We start from the raw sequence: 20,537 nt of genomic DNA on the forward strand, positions 1-20,537 counted from the left end.
ATTGATCTATGGAGTGGATGAGGTGACAGATGTTCACCTGAAAATCAGAAAAGTTCCATAAAGTTCTTGGTATTGCTGGGATAGTTGTAAGACTCCTCTTCCAGAAGCTCCACAGTAGAGACAACTTTGCTTGAAAGGAAAGCTGTCCTAGCAATAATCTAATTCAGTAAGAAGGTGGCTATTTACATAACTGAAGACCCTCCTATAGAAGTAGACCTCCTAGGTGATTGGCCCTCTTACAAAATAAATAATTCCCCTTCCAAAGACCATGAAGATGGGTCAAAAGGAGCAAACTGATTGGATAGCAGTGTTTGTGGTCTTGGTGTGTGATCATCTGGAGGTTACGCCCCCATTGTTTTATGCACCTCATACCTGTAGTCAACATTTTGTATCTGCATACACCTAGTGTAAGCTGTCTGTCTGGTATATTGGTGTTCACACACAGAAGAAAATGAGAAAATGAATATTTAGCAGATCAGGACCTTACAAACTTCAGAACCAAACATTATCTGTAATAAACCCATTTACTGTCAGTAATCACCCAGAGAGCTGCCACCTATGCCCAAAGAGTCACATAGGTGTGCTAATGTCAGGACAGGGCAGACAGATAAGTGAGCTGGGTGGATCGATTAGTGGATTCTTGGATGGATGGATGGGTGGATTATTGGATGGATGCATGTGTGGGTGAATAGATGGGTGGATTATTTTATGGGTGTATGGATTAGTGAATTTATGGATTATTGGATGTGTGGATGGATTATTGGATAGGTGGGTGGATGGATGGATATTAAATTAAAAAATGCTGGCGGCACTCAATAATGGGAAACAGAAGTCCAGTGGAACTTTTACTTTTGTATTCATGATTAAGGATGAGTGTTCACCTGACATGCGTTGATGTGAGCATTACACAAATGCTGGAGCGCCTGTCATTGTGATTTTTCACGTCCTTTGTACAAATTTCATTTTAAAGAAGAAAATCTATTTGTGAAGCTGGACTATTTCTTCTCTTATTGCTTGTTTGGGCTGCTGTGGAGCAATTGTCCAAGATCTGGGTGGATGGGGTGAACGCCAATGTTAAGCTGGAATCCACATTATTGTTAAACTTTTATTAAGTCGTATGTACAACAGGTATAATTTCGGCTCCATGGAGCCTTTAAGACTTTGTGCAGTTTCTCTATTATTTCGTTTGGCTATAACCAGCGAGTTGGCACCTATCCTTTACTCTGATGCTTGTGCTGCTTCATTATTTCTGTTGATAGATATACAAATAAATAATTTGAAAAATCAGCGCTCCAAAAGTTTCTTGTGAAAAAAGTGGACGGTTTATTCACCCATCATGTGCATAGTGGTCACTTTTGCTGGCCTCAAATATGGAATTTATATAATACTAGATGTTTGCCCGATGCTATCGCTTTGGGAGGGCAGTAACATCATGATGGGGGCAGCTTTGTGGCACTGGGGGTGGTGGCCCACCCACTTCCATGCAGTTACAACTGGCAGTAAAGACGGTGTTTTGCTGCCTGTGCTGGAGATGATATTGGGCTAGAGATGATAGATAGATAGATATGGGATGGATGGATAGATAGATAGATAGATAGATAGATATATAGATAGATAGATAGATAGATAGATATGCACAAAATAATGGAACAGCACCACAATTATCTATAGTGGGTGCCAAACCTCAAAACAAATGTCCAAATAAAAAAAGGCTTGAAAAAGATTCTGTGAACCAAAACGTTGCCACCAGGGTTGATAAAGTCCATACTTTTTTGCATCTTTATTGGAGTGCTGTTTCTCTAGTTATATGATAGATAGATACATACATAGATAGGAGATAGATAGATTCTTTGCTGTTACACAGTGGGAGGCAACAGAAATAGTTCACTCTTGTGACAGTCATTGATCTGTTGAGTGGGCATCCCACAAATGTTATCACCCCTCCACCATCACCTATAGTCCCAGGCAATGTTATCTATCATTCCTGCCATCAGGTTAATTAAGACCCCCTGCCACCAAGTGTTGGCAAGGCCTAGACATAGAACATCTTGTTATGTGCTGATAACACCATACAGGGACCTAAATAGATCCCCATGGCCCAGAATTTGCTCTTCTCTGGGGTCAGACAGCCTGGGCTGAGATAAGGCAAGGGGTGTAATTTGACATCATACAGTTTGGTGCAGTATTTGTGAAGGACATAGCTCTTCTTTAGCAGTCATATGGAGGTTAATAGATTAATTACAGGTATTCTTTGCTCATTGTGATCAGCTAACTTTACTAGGGCTGTGAAGCTTCCAAATCACATTATCTGGAGGGACCATACATACAGCCGAGCGATTATAGTCATTCATCCCGGCAGTCCCCAATGGGTGTCCATTTTTGGACAGAACTGCTATGTTGCATGTCTTAGATGGCGAAAAAATGTCATCTTATGTCAAAGTCTAAATAACAATTTTCCCAAATATACGACTTGGATGGTCGACCGTTTAGCCATCACTTTCTTTTATATATATTCATACATGTATTTGGATGTTTTTGTGCATAGTAATGTAATGTAATCCTAAAATAATGATGGACAACCAGTTGGTGATGTGTGTGTCCAGCTGAGCCACCAAAATAAAACCTGCAATTATCTTGTGTAGGATGCAAACCTGTGGATGGCCCCGCTCAGCCCTGGGAATAAGAGGGATAAGGAGCCAATGTGTGGCCAATGCCTCCAGGGCGTTGATTCATTGTTAGCAGGACCTGGGTCCATCCTCCAAGTCAGCTGATCCCTCTTCCTTAGATACCTCACCAGGGAAAACTGGATTGTCTACATATTGGGAGCTCAATGAAAAGCACAAGAGTCCCACCCCCAAATCAGTGACTTTGAACCTGCTGGGCCATTGATTAAGTGCTTTGTGATTCTTATCAGTTAATTCCCAGCTTCCAATTACATCTAATTTGCTGTAATTTTATGGGAGAAATTGAATTACACGAATAGCCCCTCAAAAAAATAAAATAAAAAATACTCCACTTTTTGTGCATACAAATTATGCTGCAAACCAGCCAGATCTTTTTGTGACTATGGGACTGTTATGAGTTTTCTTCCAGCAGCACCCTTGGCCTGATTAGTGGTGTCCGATAGCAAATTACCTGTCATAATATACAAATAACCCTAAAAAGGCAATGCAAATAAACCTTAGCCTTTATTCTAATTCAGTAAAACCGTTATTTACACGCATTTAATTCTCAAGCCAGACCTAAGAAGACTATGGGAGATTATTATTACATGCAGGTTCTCTTTAGAAAATAATGAAGCTCCTTTAATGTTACTGTCGGATTCTTGACAAACTGAAGGACCAATATTTTTCTTGCCTTTTCACATTTGAGAGACGTTGATTTCTAGGTAAAGTTACCGTTGGGCCAAATTTCAACCCCTTGTTGATGATCTTCACAGTGTAGATTTAATAGCTTGAAAAATGTTTTTTTGTAAGTTCTCCTGACTGATAACTTTCCACACAGAGATCTTTTGCTGTGTTGTCAGCTGTTCATTGACCAGAAAAATGGAAGAAAAATCCTCCTACAACAGCAAACTTTTCTCTGAAGTTAATCAGAATCCCTGTAAATGACGGCGTCTGTGCATGGACTACTGTGTAACATGAAAATGTGATTGGCTGATTCTGGACATAACTACATCCCCAAATATAGCAGGGTGTTCACATTTATGCAATTACATTACTTTAGTTTTGTTTTTATTTTCAAGTTTATGTCCCATCCCCTGATAACACCGATAAGTTGGTGAAACATTTTGGGAGTGAGGGGACATATGTTGTGCGCTTGATTTAATTTATTTGCCCATAGCTTGCCTATCAGTCATGAATTGATGGTAGCCCGGGGAGCTATCTCGCTATATACCAGCTCAAGAAATACATTACCCCCTTTAGGGTTATTTGCATACTAGAAATTTAGCGCCCGTCCCAGGTCATATAATCTCCACAAGAATAAAATTAAATGTTCTCCATATTAACCCAATCACCATAGGATATACCAGGCAACTATGATTTGGGGCTTTTCCATTTGCTTTCCTAAGATTATGAGTGAATGGTGGAAATCAATAAATTTCAGTTATTATGACACCCAATGACCACACAATATCTGACTATAATGGGCTAGTCGTATCTCCGTAGGCTTTTAGGCCTTGTCTGATTCAAGGGTCAAAATGCCCTCCTGAGCCTGTATCAGTAGAATAAGTTAATCATATGTGCAATTTCAATTGATATATAGTCAAGACCTTTTAGTGGTTTCAACTAAAGGTGTATAGATAAAGGGTGCAAAAGGTAGCAGTCATATCTAGGCCCAAGGGGCCATAGGTGGGCAGAGAGGCCTTACGGACTATACAAGGAAACACCAGTGTGATAAATGATATGATAGTTGAGGGTCTCCGTTATAGACATTGGGGCCTGGAAGGTTTAGATCACTTTTGTGGCCATACAGTATTAGATAGAATGTACATTTTTAGTCATTGGGAAGGAAAATTGATGATGTTGTAACTTCATTTTCAAAGAAACTGAATTGAACTTAATTTTAAGAATTTTTTTGGGGGGAGAAAAATGTAAATTTTAAATTTTTCAAAAATTTTCATATGATCCAAGTTTAATTTTAACATCATTACTTTAGAAGCACAGTTTTGGAAGATGGAGATAGTTGTACATTAACTATCATAATTCCTTCAATTATACTGGAGGTTCATTATTTGTAATTTTATTTTAATATGTACCCTTTAACATTTGTTCCAAAAAGTTGCACAACAGGTAGTTTACCACCAGGACTACAAATGAAATAGTTTCTCGTCTTTACGATACTCTGCGCCAGTTTCATCATCTTTGCAATGATATTGGATTGTTGATAGTTTAGGCCTTGGTCTCCATTTTTTAATGATTCCATCCCAAATAAGTACAAAATGATAAAAGCCCCGTTTTCATCACTGCACCTTTCATCGGAGCACTATGGATCTGATGTGTAGGATTTTGGAGAGTTCACCAACAACATCTACAAGAACAGTGAAATGAGGTGGATATGGATATTTCTTATAACCAAAAAGGGAAATTTCCTGTCCAAATTATCATTTTTTGGGAAATATAGTGGTATGGATAGAGGCCAAACATGGTCAGCAACATCTCTACCAAATTCATTCTCATTCATAATTATCGCTGCCCCCTCTCCAGGTCCCAATGAAAGCTGAACAATTTTTGCAATGGAGTCCAAGTTTATTGTTGCCCACCCACAATTCTATTCACATGACTGATTGTAATCTAAATATCTCTTTAATAGGAACATTCAAGGAAAACTACTAGGCACCTGGAAAAACCCTTTAAGGGTATGTTTCCACGCTGCATACTTGCAGCGCTTTGGAAGCAGCGGAAACCAAGCTCCGCCCAAAGCACCGTCCCCTGTTGTGCTCATTGAACACATGCAGAATCTCCACATCCTATACATAGACTGGGCTACTTATCTTGTGGAGACAGAGCGTCTCCGCAAGATAAATAGACGTGCTGCAGTCTATAAAGATGCGCCGCATGTCTGTAATTTTGGGTGTGTCACCACGTCTTTGTACGCATAGTGGAGAAGAGATTTCATAAAATCCCCTCCACTATGCTGTAACATCCGGATGCTGTGGATTGAACGCTGCGGCTGTATGCAGCGTTCAATTCACAGCAAATCCTGAAAACATGCTACGTGGAAACATACCCTAAGGTGTTCATTCAGTTTTTCTTACATTTTACTGTAGATCTATTTATCTGATCTCAGTGTCCAAAGTCAGACACACTCCTCCAGTCTTCCCCAGGAAGGCTTTTAAAGGGCTCATCAAAAAGACTGAGATAAGGGGGAGTTGTGATCAAGGTGAATACATTTGTTAGCTTTGCCCCTGGGGGAGAGGGAAGAACATTGCGCATGTGAAAGAAGATTCACAGGGACTGAAAAGCCATTGATGAAAGAAGTGTGAAGGTCTAAAGAGGGAGGAGAATCAGGTGAAAAACCTATAGGAATCCTGGGGGAAACAAAAAGTTTAACACAAAAGAAAAAACAAAAAACTTTAACTTTGACTGTTAAAAGTTCATTAAAATGAGTCCATGTACAGAGCTTGGGGGGAGGTGGTATTGAAAGTCTCACATACAGTGGACTCTAGAGTGGCTTTTCTTAATAAAATGGCCTACCCCAACTATAGTGGGTACATGGTCACTTTATATTCACACATAGATTTTGCTCTGTCGTAATTTCTGATTGTGCTATAATGTATACCAGTAGAGGGAAGCGACTTGTAAAACGCTAGACTTAAGGGGCTTAACCGCATCATGTGACATCTGCACTCTTTTAATGCTAAATTAGAGAAGTTTCTTTTTAAATCCAAATTTCTGGATTATCAGATTCCAGATAAAAGGAAATATATTGGTATATAAACTCTGTTCCAATAGTTCAGGAATGTGTGCCTAGCAGGGAAGCTTCATATTGATCTCCTCTGGGTGGGATCTTTACATCCCGAGTCTGAGCAGAATACTAGAATGGCAGTAAAGACCGACACCAACACAGGCAGCGCAGAGGTATATGCCATTTGAAGGCTGTCTAAAAATGGGGCGCTGTCCTATATTATTCGTGATCTGATAAAAAGGTCCGTGAATTGAGACCTTTCCCCAGAATTAAGGGGCTAAACTGCTAAAGGAAAATAACCAAATGCTGTCGCACTGATGACAACCCATGAGCAGGTTAAATAAGGGACCCCAGGATATGACCCCGAAAATTAGCGACATTTACACCAAGAAACAGAAACAACGGACTGAGATAAATAAAACAGCAACTGCGAGAGGAAAGACATGGACAGACACGCAGTATTTCTCTGATATTTTACAATTACAATTTGTTCAAAGAAAAAAATCATCATTTCATCATCTGAACTGTAATTTGTGGACACAAAGAGTAGTGCAATACAGATAGGAAACAGCGCCCCCCACAGAGCGACCTTATACTCATCAGGAGGCCTCGTCACCAGCACTAGATTCAGTGGACGTCCATTCATACGGTAGCGGATGAATGGTATTGGTCTGTGATCAAGGCGAAGTGAGAGGTCTTTAACATTTCCCATCACAGCAGGTCTAGGATCTGCGGCCTCCACCGATGCCCCCAAGTACACTTGGCAGCATTCCTAAAAAATCCTCCCTTTATTGGCCCCTCCAACGACTCCTGTTCAGTCCACTTTAAATTTACCTGAATTGTCCAGGGTACAAGATAGGCCATAGGGCAGCTAAACTCCCACTATGCACTGGTCGCCAGCCTGCCATCACATAGACCTAAATATTACAAAGGTCAATCCCAGGTATTACAGATCTGCACTCAGTGTTTTAGGGTACCGTTACACCTAGTGATGCACCAGCGATCCCGACTAGCGATATGACGCGGTCAGGATCGCTGGTGCATCGCTAGGTGGTCGCTAGTGAGCTGCCACACAGGCAGATCTCACCAGCGACATCGCTGGGGTCGGGGATCGCTACTTACCTGTCAGACGTGGCGATCCTGCGTCCTCCTGCCTGTCCACGCGTCGCTCGTCAGCGCCACAGGAAGCCCCAGCAGGAAGTGACCGACGAGGAATGGTCCAGGAGCTTCTCGGGCGATCAGCGATAACCAGCGGGGGAGCCGGTCGGAGGTAAGTATCAGACATAGCGATATCACTAGCAATATCGCTGCAACGTCACAAGATCGGTGACTTTACAGCAATATTGCTAGCGATATCGCAGTGTGTAACGGGGGCTTTAACGTTGAAACACTTTCTTTTATCAGCATCTATGTGAGCCTCCTCTCAGCATTGTGGTGAAGCAACCTATCCTTTTTTCCCTTACAGTATCACACAAGTTATATATGAAGCCTGAAGGAAGGAAAATAAAAACATTATATATCTGTAGAAGCATACAGTTGTGGCCAAAAGTTTTCAGACTGACACAAATGAATGTTTTCACAATTTTAGCTGCTTCTTTTCGTCAGCTGTTTCTATGGTTACTGAATACAAGTACTAGCATTTCATATGTTTTTAAACTTTTATTGACAAATACATTAAGTTTATGTAAAGACTAAATATTTACAGTGTTGACTTATATTTTTTAAAGACTTCTGCAATTTTGCTTTGACAGCTGGATATCAGCTTCTGAGCCACACCTTGACTGATGGTAACACATTTTTGCCTACTCAGTGCTTGGAGTTAATCACAATTTTCATGTTTTTGTTTGTCCATTTGCAAATTGAGGAATGACCAAAGGTTCTCAATGAGATTGAGATCTGGGGCACTTCCTGGCCATGAACCCAAAATGTCAATATTTTGTTCACTGAGCCACTTAGTTATTACTTTTGCCTTGTGACTTAGTGCTTCATCATGATGAAAAGAAAATTTTTCAGCACTAAATTGTTCCTGGATGTTTTGGAAATGTTGCTGTCACTTGATGATTAGATACAGCTTGTAAGGGGCCCAGGGAGGTAGCCATCGCGAGGGACTGTTGCGTTTCTACCCTCTGGCACCCCACAACTAATACATAATGTCCCAGTAGTTGTGTGATGTGTGTGCAGTGAAAATTAAAAGAATATTTAGAATTGAGAGTCCTCAGTGATTGATACCTTTTAATGGTACAAAGATATACATCTTTCCTGCAGTGAAAATTACTCACTTTTGAGTGAGAGTCCTCCTCAAGTTGCAGTGTCCCGGTGTTCTTCAGCACCACACAATTATTATCAGAGTCCAAGTTCATTTTGAACAAAACAACTTTACTCAGCTCGTCCAGTTTAGTCACAGACACTGCACAGTCATCTTCATAAAACATAAATATTCCTTCCTCTGTGCTGTCCCTTGATCTTCCTGAAATCTCTCGCTCCCATACCATATCTTCCAGTACCGCAGCTTCCCCACTAGCTGAATTAGCTTGTGCCTGGAGTTCCCTGTCCATTTTCCCCTCCATGGGCGAAACTAAAGGATGTCGCTGCCAATCCTTCTCAGATCATAGGTCTTGGACATTCCGGGATTTCCCATTAAGCCTAGCCGCTGTCACTTTCATGCTGCCTTAGTCCTCTCGTGTTCATGCAACTATCAGCCCCATAGGCTCTAGACTGCTGGATTTCTTCCCTTAAACTCTCACTGTCACAACCTCACGGTTCTTATGCCACACTCTCACTAACAATCTCCAGAAAGTTCCTCAACTCACCCTACTCTTGCCCCTCCCACTAGCAATCTCCTAAAGATTTAACTAGTTCTTATCCCAACTGGAGCTAATCTACAGTGCCCCCACTGTTCTAAGTCTATATTTCCCTTTACTAATACTAAACCTTACTGTATCTCCCTATCTCTATCCCTAGCTCTTAGCACTTACACAGTACACAAACATCAGTACATTGTTTAACATGTTAATATGTTAGGGGTGCACAGAGGCCAGTTTATGCCACACACTTTTTGCCCATGTTTCTGGTAAAGTGGGTACATCCTACATGTCTTGAAAGGTCGTTATAATGTGCATGGCATTGTACCTAAGTTTATGTGTGGCGAAGATTTACTGTAGGATTTAGGCCAGTAGGGGGAGCACAGTAGAATAGAATAGGGAATTAATTGGACCAATAGGATTAGGCTAGCTAGGAGGCGCTAAGGAAGAGTAGTTGGGGAGCTTTCTGGAGTTAGCCAGTGTGAGAACCGGGAGCCAAGACAGGACAGTTGTGCCTGGGAACATTTAAGTCTAGGAGTCCAGCAGTCCAGGGCCTGGAGACTGACAGTCACACAGTCATGGAGAAATATCAGGGCAGCATAAGAATGCTAGCAGCTAACTTTCTTGGGAACAACCCTTAATGTCCGAGCCCTACGACCTATAAAGGATTGGGAGAGCCATCCTTCAACTTTGCCTTTGGAGAGGGAAGCAGGCAGGGAACTCCTGAAGTGTGTTAGTCTGACCAGTCAGGAAGCTGCTGTACCGGTGGATACGGTATGAAAATGGGATATTCCTAGAGGAGTAAGGGACAGTACAGGGAATGGAATAGTTATATTATGAGAGGAATCTTGTGCTGTTTCTGTGATTAAACTGGACAAGCTGATTAAAATTGTTCTGCTGAAAATGAGTCTGGACTCTAACTATCATTGTGTGATACTGAAAGAAATGGAGCCCTGGCCATGTGGAGGGGACCCTGACTTACAAGTGAGTGGACTGCAATGTGTTAATGTGGCGGGAGCCAGAGTGTGCCAGAGCTGGCACCGCTGGTCACGACTACCGCCCTGACCCCCATTTCACTTGGTGTAGTATGACAGGATCTGGATACCTCATGTTTAGAAGACAGAGATACCCTTAGTATGGCAAAGATAGCGGAGAATGGCGAGGAGATTGAGGACAACATTCTATCCTGAAAATGGTGCGAAAATCCAGCTGGCAGAGACAGTGGCCTGAGCCTGAGATGCATCCCCTGGTGAGCGGTGGCCGCCCATGGTGGGCATGATGAAAGAAAAGGAAGCCTCGCCCCTTACAGCAGATTCCCAAGGAACAAACAGAGTCCGTTGCTGAATGGGTGGAGCAACCGGAAGCGTCTTCACTCTGGGACAGGTGGGGCCTAGAAGGAGAAAACCTCATGTGCAGCTGTGCGGCGCCATTGTGAGGCACGGCACCGGCACCGATGGAACATTCCTGCATCTGATGCTGTGGTGTGTCGGCCGCATAGAGTGGAAGTGGTGGCTGGCGGAGGAAAGGACCCAGCCCAGAAGGTTGTGCGGAGCATCTGATGTTGGGGATGAGTATCATCTCAACAGGTTCCCATTGTATGCTGGAGAGCAGTACTGGCGGCTACCGATCCCGGAACATCATCTCGTACCGGAGGAGATCGGCGATCCGGAAGAATGTGAACCGGAAGAAGATGCCCCTGGAGGAGCTTGAGTCGGAGGAGGTGGAACCAGAGGAGCCTGAGCCTGAGGGCATGGCAGTTGTGTCAGTGGAGTCTGACGGTCGCGGTGCGAACACGGCAAAGATGCCGGAGTAGTGGTAGCGGGACAATGAGCAGGTCATTGTAAGCAGGTCATTTTTGGCAGGGCTTAAATTCTGTAGAAACTTAGGAATTGTGATTGAGTTAATTTTCAGAACAAGGAATGACTTAGAATTTTTTTGCAGTTTATCTGATCACTCTTCATAGCAACCTAGAGTTAATGCAAATTGCACAAAATTTTTGTGAAAACCAAAATTGGCGTCTCAAAACTTTTGGCCATGACTGTACATATTGCCCACAACACCATAGAAGTGTATGGTTGCAGTATTATGGCTCCATACATCCATCCCTCAACTTGAATATTATTGGCAATGTAATATGTCACCCACATTTCTATGTGACCCCCTAATATTCCTTTTTTCAAAGACATTACAACTAATGACTTGGTAAAACACAAAAGAAACATTTGAAGATCTCATTTTGAACCATAGCTTTATGATGAAAATGACATCGTGAATAGGTTTTGTTTGCTTGCACTGTAAAGCAGGCAGCTAAAATGAAATATACATTGAGTACAATGCCCTTTAATAGAAACTCACCATAGTTATTATTTTTGGAAACTAGTTAGATCAGGATATTGTGATTTGCAGAAACTTAATGATGCTTGGGTCTCGGAATTGAAGCCCTGGGCTTATTTTCATTAGTCTGAATAGATCAGATCACTTGGTATTTTAATAAAGTAAAAGAAAACCTTTCCCGTTGATGTTTAATTACTTACAGATATTCCCAGTAGTGATACTTTAGGTAATGCCATTTTCTTCTCCACTGATGTTTTAGAATTCAGAACATTTGTTAAATGACCATTTTTCGATTCTATATCAAAGCAAACAGAAATTAAGGTAAAGAGAATAAAAGCCACAATGTTAACTGCAATCATTACAAAAAATAATACACAAAGTGAAACCTTTTACAAACACATTCACATTAAAAAGTGCGCCAAACTTATTGGAATATGCTAAACACATTTTAATAGTCTTCTGTTTCAGAATGCCTTATGAAAAGATTTCATTTCCGTTCTGCTATTACCTGCACAAAAAAGTCAGTTGGGAAAACCGTTAAATCTACTTACAAAGGTTCAATGTTAAGAGGCTATAAGGCACATGCAAAGTATTTAAGGGTCCGTACTTCTGAGCCATAGTCAGTACATGTGCCTCCTGAATAAGGTTTTTAATGGCACCATATAAGGCACAGTGCAGATGAGCGTATTTTTTGCCTTCTAACAAAAACGAATCAATTATGCAAATCGAGTACAGACTGCTTATTTCCACGGACTCGTTGACTTGCATGGCCGAGTGAGATCCAAATGTTAGATCAAACTCAGGCATGCAGGCTCTATCTGAGGAAAAATATTGGACATGTGCAGGGCCCCATAGCATAACATTCATAACATTGGTCCAAGTGCGATCCAATGTTTGTCGGATTGCACTTGGACCAATAATACGTTGGTCTGCACGAGCCCTTACAAAAATATCCTCCACAAAAAGCAATGACACCACAGGAGAATCTCTGTAATATATCATCTCATGGTACATGAATCAATTGGTTTTGCCGTGGATTCCGAACTAAACCAAAAGAAATAAGCTCCTTGTCCCTGTGTATAGGAAGATATATGGAAGTTTACAGATATGCAGTAATAATTTATAATAATAATAATAATAATAATATGCAGTACGTCTTTGTGGACATTTACAGACGGCATATTATGCATTATGTAGTGTAAATGAGGAGACTAAATACAGTTCTGAAACAGGAAATATGGTTTTCGGGAAGGCTAATGTTATATAACAGGACCTGATCAAAACCTTTCTTTAGCACTGGAGTTGTGATATGGCTGTGTGCTTGCTCCTTGTTGACCATAAATTGCCAAGTTCATGCAAGAGGTACCTAGCCTACATTCAATTTAAAGGATTGTCTCATCGTAAGCTTCAAGTCTGCAGTTACTCTGTATGACTGCAGACTTGTAAATTCTTACAAAGCGTGCACTGGAGTATGTGAAGATTCTTCGGAGCCCGATCAGGAGCAGCGGACTTCTGACTGCAGTATGTGATTTGCATACATTCTGTCACATGCTGACTAGCTGTACAAAGCCTCGCTTGCTTAGAGCAAGTGTATTGAGTGAGGCCAGGTACAGTATAGTTGTAATGTGCAAATTGCATACTTGAAGTTACATGACCACCCGCACTCTGCACTGGAGAATCCTCAACTGACACTGCAAGATCCCAACCAGCACATGCACACAGTGTCAGTATGCTCTCATCCCTCTCTCATCTCTTCGGTCGCCGGTCTCTACACTTCTATGTATCAGTGTAACGAGCGACTCCACGGACCCGGATCTCACTCATTTGCATAAGAAATAAAATGCTTTTCTGAAAACCTATACTACAGGGATGACTTTTATAGGCAGTAAGTTCCTTATATGACTATAAAGCAGTTTAAATAAAGTTTTGAGGTGATAGTCTACTTTTAACTTGTGGAGAATTAGAAAAGAGAAATTGTCTATTCGTTATTCATCTGAAGCTTTTACAGGAGAATAGCCAACAACAAATATATGAAATCCAATCTCTCACTTAATTGTTGGATTTTGTGAAAAAGCAATAATGGCTTTTCTAGAGAATCATAAGGCCAAACAAGACCACATTTAGATACCAAAGATATACACTGTCTGCCAACCAAAATTCAATGAGGTACTCTAGGTGCCTAATTATACTCTAAACTTTTACTCAAAACTTTTTTTTAAATACAATTATCCTCCTGGATATCAAAGTTAAGAATTATATATGGCACTTCATTATCATATTTTGCTTCGTTCTCTCCCAAACTTTGTTCTGCAATATTGTTTCAATGCCCAGCTTATTCTCCTTTAGTGCTGCACAGCAAAGATCCTTACACTGTATGCAAAAAGGAAAAAGAAAGGGGGAGACACAATAAAAACTATATAAAACAGATTCTACAACCCTAATGCAATAATAATTAACTAAAATATAATGTGCCCCTTTTCAAGATTGGATGGCAGACCATCCGGTATAGAATAAAAGAAACAAATTAATGATGGTAGAAAAAAACCTGGAGTTGAACATGTATATGAATAAAGAGAAATAGAAGACACAGCTTTAAAAAACAGGCCTTTATTATTATATAACATTTGGCCAACCAACATACAATAAAATTAAAACAATTGGTACTAAAGGCAAGGAAACCGCACAGAGTAGTATCACAATAATGTGAATAATCACATAATAATAATAATCTCCCTACCTCTCAAGCAAATCAAGCAGATTAATGAGCCCATATAAAAGACCCTTGTGTTTAGCAGCAAAAAAGTGTAAAAAATGCAAAAAAAATTTGGTGATAGAATAAAATAAACTATAATCTAAAAGTACATCAAATGTGATAATGCACAATGTGCCCCCAAAAAAATGGTGATAAACAATGTGCAAAAAAGTGAAGATAAAAAATTGCACAATTGAAAAGATCTCTGTGGTGAGAGTGCGCTGTTTAGAAAATACGAGCCTAAAAATAGAACCAATTGTGAAAATAAACGCTGCTGACAAACAGTGGGCTAGAAAACAGGGCACACAGAGTACAATAATACACTGCTTGAAAAACTAAATAATTAAAGCCACAAGTTTAAGGAGCACACAATACAATGAAAGAGGTAGACATGGGCCGAAAAAGACGAAGGAGCTTTCCGAAATGCGCGTCGGGGCGCATTCTACTGGCAATCTGCTTCTCCCACCGCCTCTCCTACCTGGTCTTGATTCTCAGGTATTTAGCCACGTTGTATTTTTCGGCCCATGTCTACCTCGTCGCGCACTTTCATTGTATTGTGTGCTCCTTAAACTTGTGGCTTTTTAAACTTGTGACTTTAATTATTTAGTTTTTCAAGCAGTGTATTATTGTACTCTGTGTGCCCTGTTTTTTAGCCCACTGTTTGTCAGCAGCGTTTATTTTCACAATTGGTTTTATTTTTAGGCTCGTGTTTTCTAAACAGCGCACTCTCACCACAGAGATCTTTTTAATTGTGCAATTTTTTATCTTTTTTGCACATTGCTTATCACCATTTTTTTTAGAGCACATTGTGCATTATCACATTTGATGTACTTTTAGATAATAGTTTATTTTATTCTATCACCAAATTTTTTTGCATTTTTTACACTTTTTTGCTGCTAAACACAAGGGTCTTTTATATGGACTCATTAATCTGCTTGATTTGCTTGAGAGGTAGGGAGATTATTATTATGTGATTATTCACATTATTGTGATACTACTCTGTGCGGTTTCCTTGCCTTTAGTACCAATTGTTTTAATTTTATTGTATGTTGGTTGGCCAAATTTTATATAATAATAAAGGCCTGTTAATTAAAGCTGTGTCTTCTATTTCTCTTTATTCATACACATGTTCAACTCGAGGTTTTTTTCTACCATCATTAGTTTGTTTCTTTTACTTACTGTATGCAAAAAGTCTGAGTCTGGGATACCCCTGTCTGAGTTCGTAGGTGGAGATCAGAGAGTCTCACACATGGAAATCCCATTCACAGTCTGTTTGAATATCATGTATGGATATAGTGTATGGATCTTTGCTGAGCAGCATTTGAAAGCAGCTTCTAAAGGAGCTTGAACAGAGGATTAACACAGCTCAGCAGCATAGTGTTTGGAATAAAAGGAAGCAAAATAAGGTAATGAAGTGTATTATAAAAAGTGATAATTTGAAATGCTTGGAAGAAAATAAATTTAAAAAAGTTGAGTTATTCTTTAAATCAAGATTAATTTCTCATTTGAAAAGTCCAACAATATATAATATAATTAGTTTAAGTCAGTATTCCAAAAATGTTATAGATGTCACTTGTTCTCTGAGAGTAAAGTGGACACTCTTGTCTAGAAAAAAAAATAGCTGCTTCCAGTTTCTAAATCCAACCCCAATCTACAGATCTTCCGGAATTTCTGTAAAGAGTTGCCTACAATTTTAATATCAGAATACATTCAGGGAACAATGCTACAGACAGGTCTTTTATCCTCAGACCAGACACTACATGACAATCAACTCTGTGAAAATCTCTGGTGCAGCTAAAACACTAAAGAAATTTTCTTTGACCTACAAAATTGTGGATCCTGGATGACAATTGAAACATGTTTTTTCAAAATTTACATTAACTGTGGTAGGCCACAGTTCAGTGTTGCCAGCTCTAAAGTCTTGCTATCCATGTGGCAATGTGTCGCTGTTGTTGTTTTAGTTTAACATGAAATGACCCATTTTAGGTTCAGTGAGTTTCTAAAATTCCCATTGGCCATTACTAATTCCGCGTTTTACTAAAGACATTTTTTAAGCAATGAAGCTTGATTATTCCTTTTTTTTTCTGTTAAAGATCTGAAGAGAAAACAACTTTTTTTAAACTGTTTTGGAGGAAGGCAATAAAAGTTTTTTTTTTAGAGCGCATAGAATCAACTGATTTGATGTCATTCTATTCTTGACAAGAGTTGACTGAGGCTTATTTTCTCTATTGGGTGATAATTCTTTTTTTATCTTTAATTTTCCCTAAAAAGGCTATGAACCAAGAAAGGTGCTGGCCTACAAATGGTAAATTGTCCAACTTATTTTTGGGGCATCATCTCCTGATCAGTTTTTCAACTATAAGTCTACAAGACAGAATGTATTGGAATGAGGTTTGGCCTGTTCAGAAAATTCAGTTGGGTTTTTAATAATGCCAGAGTATTTGAATCTGGTACTATTGCGATCAAAATCAACATATGCAATATTTTATCTTTTAAATTATTTTTTAGCCTTAAAGTGATGCAAAGAATTTCCCTAACCTGGTTAAAAAAATGTTAGCATTAATTAGAGCGGAAGCAGCTTCCATTTTTTAAGTCCTTTTCTGGTCTCCTGTTTATTCAGTTCTTCAAATAAAAAAAGTCTAAAAAGAGCATGGGCATCTTTTCAGCACCTGACAAAAAGGGAACAGCTGTTTTGGGAACATGACCTTAGTTTTAACCTTACCCTCCTGGAAATAGTTACTCCTCTTTAAGACTCTAAACACTTGAGGCAACTATGTATTTCTCACTGAATAGTACAAAGTTCTCTATATTTTTTTCAGTTCTCCTAGTAGCGTTGACAACACAACATTTCACCACTATCATAATCTTGAAATTGATATTTTCTTCTTTATCAGAATCATCAGAGCTCAGATCCTCCTCCATATTGTCATTAAATGGAATGACAGGTTATCAGAATCCACACATTTTTAGAGGGAAGCGTAAGAGTAGGCTTTCTAACAGTAACAGACATTACAGAAATAGCAGATGGCTTCAGTCATCAAAAAAGACAACTTTATTTCATTATAGAAGCTATTTTATCTTCTTAACCTCCTAAGGATGAAAATTATTTTGGACTTGAAGGCATTCCTTTACATGTGGTCTTGCTGTATGGTTTACAGCAGGTCCCGGCCATAGAGTGAAAACATCCTTTATGTAATAGGAGGGGTATTAGTAACAACATAATAAAGTGCCCTAGTATTCAAAGGTAAGCCCATGTTCTCCTACTGTGGCATTAAAAGTAATTACAATATTATTAGGAGTCACTGTTGGAAACACCTCTTTTTATATCTGTTATATACAAGTGTGTCACACTAAATTAGAATATCATCAAAATGTTAGTTTATTTCAGTTCTTCAATACAAAAAACTCACATATTATATAGAGTCATTACAGACAAAGTGATCTATTTCAAGTGTTTATTTCTGTTAATGTTGATGATTACGGCTTACAGCTAGTGAAAACCCAGAAGTCATTATCTCAGTAAATTAGAATAAGTAACAAAAACACCTGCAAAGGCTTCCTAAGCATTTAAAAAGGTTCCTTAGTCTGTTTCAGTAGGCTCCACAATCATGGAGAAGACTGCTGACTTGACAGATGTCCAGAAGGCAGTCACTGACTCACTCCACAAGGAGAGTAAGCCACAAAAGGTCATTGCTAAAGAAGCTGATTGTTCACAGTGTGCTGTATCTATACATATTAATGGAAAGTTGAGTGGAAGAAAAAGTGTGGTAGAAAAAGGTGCACAAGAAACCGGGTTGACCACAGCAGAAGTGTCTTACTTGGGCCATGGAGAAAAAGAACTGGACTGTTGCTCAGTGGTCCAATGTCTTGCTTTCAGATGTAAGTCATTTTAGCATTTCATTTGGAAATCAAGGTTCCAGAGTCTGGAGGTAGAGTGGAGAGGCACACAATCCAAGCTGCTTGAGGTCTAGTGTGAAATTTCCACAATCAGTCATGGTTTGGAGAGCCATGTCTATGCTGGTGTAGGTCCACTGTGTTTTATCAAGACCAAAGTCAGCACAACCACTGATCTGGAAATTTTAGAGCATTTCATGTTTCCCACTGCCGACAAGCTTTTTGGAGTAATTAGCATTATTATAGTGCACATAGGTAATCTTTTTGTTTCTGTCATGCACATCTTTTGCTCCTCCTCCAAGTACTTATCTCTACATTAAAAAATGGTTAAAGACCTAATATGTTTAATTGAAATATATATTTTGCAAATTTGGGGATGAATTCCATGAAGGATATTTTGCACACTGCAAACAGTGCATGAATGGTGCCAAAACTGCACAGCTCTGTTCATTGAGCAGTGTTATTTTTCAGGTGCTGCAGCTCAGCTTTTATTGAAATTAATAGGAACTGAGCTGTAGTTCACAGGAATTGCCTCTACACAATCATAGAATGGTAAAGTTGGAAGGGACCTTCTGGATCATCTGGTCCAACCCCCTGCTCAAAGCATGTTCCACTCATTGATCACCCTAACTTTCAAAAAGTTTTTTCTAATATCTAATCTGTGTCTCCTCCCATTCAGTTTCATCCCATTGCTTCTAGTCTTTCCTTGTACAAATGAGAATAAAGATGATCCTTCTACAATGTGACAGCCCTTGAGATATTTGTAGACAGCTATTAAGTCTCCTCTCAGTCTTCTCTCAATCTTTTTTGCATGCTAAAAAAGTCTGTGTCACGCTGTGTTGTCTAGGCTGCTCTACACTAGATATTCACAGGCGAGATCCCACTACTGATCAGCACAGGGGTTTTTACCTGTTCCGTTTCTGACCTGGGCCGGTTCACCCCCATCAGGACAACCTGGTAGCTCCGAACTCCCCCACAGTCACCATATTTATGCTGAACATAGTGCGGACAACCGATCAACATAGCACAGGGTAGCTCAGCACTCCTGGACTCAAGCAATCCACCAGCCTCAGGCACCCTGGTAACTGGGATTACTGGCACATGCCACCACATCCAGCAAATATTATTTTACTCTTCTCAAGAAGGTTCAATGCTTTTGTCCAAGTAAAACACTGTGCTGTGAAAAGGATTTGGACCTGTGCGGGGATACCCCATTGGATTTTGAGGCCAACGCCTTAACGACTCACCCATCACTGCCAACTAAAACTGGGATTTGAGCCCAGGACCTTTAACACCCTACGCAAGAATCATACCCCTAGACCAGCGAGCTGACATACAAAAGCATTTGTCAGAAGTGCAATTTGAACCCACACCTCCATTTGGAGACCAGAACACCTACCTCTGGGGAAAGAGATCACTCTTGAGTCTGGTGCCTTAGACCACTAGCCCATCCTGATGAACTAGCATAATGCAATGAATGGCACTATACTGCTTCAGCTCTGTTCCCTGTTTATATCCAGCCAGTATTCGAAACAGCAGATTGGTGGAGGTGTCGGAGATTGGACCCCATTGATCTTATATTGATGATCTAATCTAACCCCTTTAAACAACAATGAATGATGATAACCTTGTATATGTATAGTTACAGTAGATGTTTAAATTACCAAGTCATCTACCCCTAGCTATGGTATAGGGCACATAATATCATTGCAAATTGGAAATTATTTTCATAACTCAGGGTAATTATCAGATTGCTCCATGTGAGGGGAGCTATACTAATAATATAATGGACAAAAATTTGCATTTAAAGCAAGATAGCAATAGAAAATAGCTAAAAGAGGTAATCTTGGCTCATAGTTACACTCGCCAAAAACTTATCCTACAGTTTATACATGACAACATATTTGAAGTTAAAAAAATTACCCTAGTTATGACTATAAAAATGATCTTTTAATTCACAAAAGTACAACATTATGTGCTCTGGCTGGTGCCGACAGCAGAGCTTTCTTTGCACTAGCTTCATTAGAACATATTAACAGTACACTTACAATCAAAACACCATTTAGTTCTTCTGTGCATCACATACCCTCTGGGCTAGTTCAACAAGTTTAATATGGCACCAGTTTTCCTGATCTGTTAAGTTATGACTTTAGGCAGCTGTGAGGTTGACTGAGGGATTTTTTTTGTAGGAAGAGAGAAATGCCTACATATATCTTATATACATTAAAAATATCTTCTGAAACATAATTGAATGGGTAAATAATACAAAAAAATATAAAAATACAGCAAAAAAACCCAAAACATAGCACTTGAACATAAAATACAATGAGCAAATAGTACACGCTGGT

At 39.7% G+C, this 20,537-nt stretch overlaps 1 protein-coding gene across 1 annotated transcript in view; it reads left to right on the forward strand.

Moving 5' to 3' along the window:
- The window catches only part of GPR50 (G protein-coupled receptor 50), a 491,389-nt gene that overhangs the window by 329,426 nt on the left and 141,426 nt on the right, over window positions 1-20,537 (forward strand). The window lies entirely within an intron of this gene.

Source organism: Dendrobates tinctorius, unplaced genomic scaffold (assembly GCF_039654945.1).
Source record: "Dendrobates tinctorius isolate UK_male_01 unplaced genomic scaffold, ASM3965494v1 ptg000133l, whole genome shotgun sequence".
Lineage (NCBI taxonomy): Eukaryota > Metazoa > Chordata > Amphibia > Anura > Dendrobatidae > Dendrobates > Dendrobates tinctorius.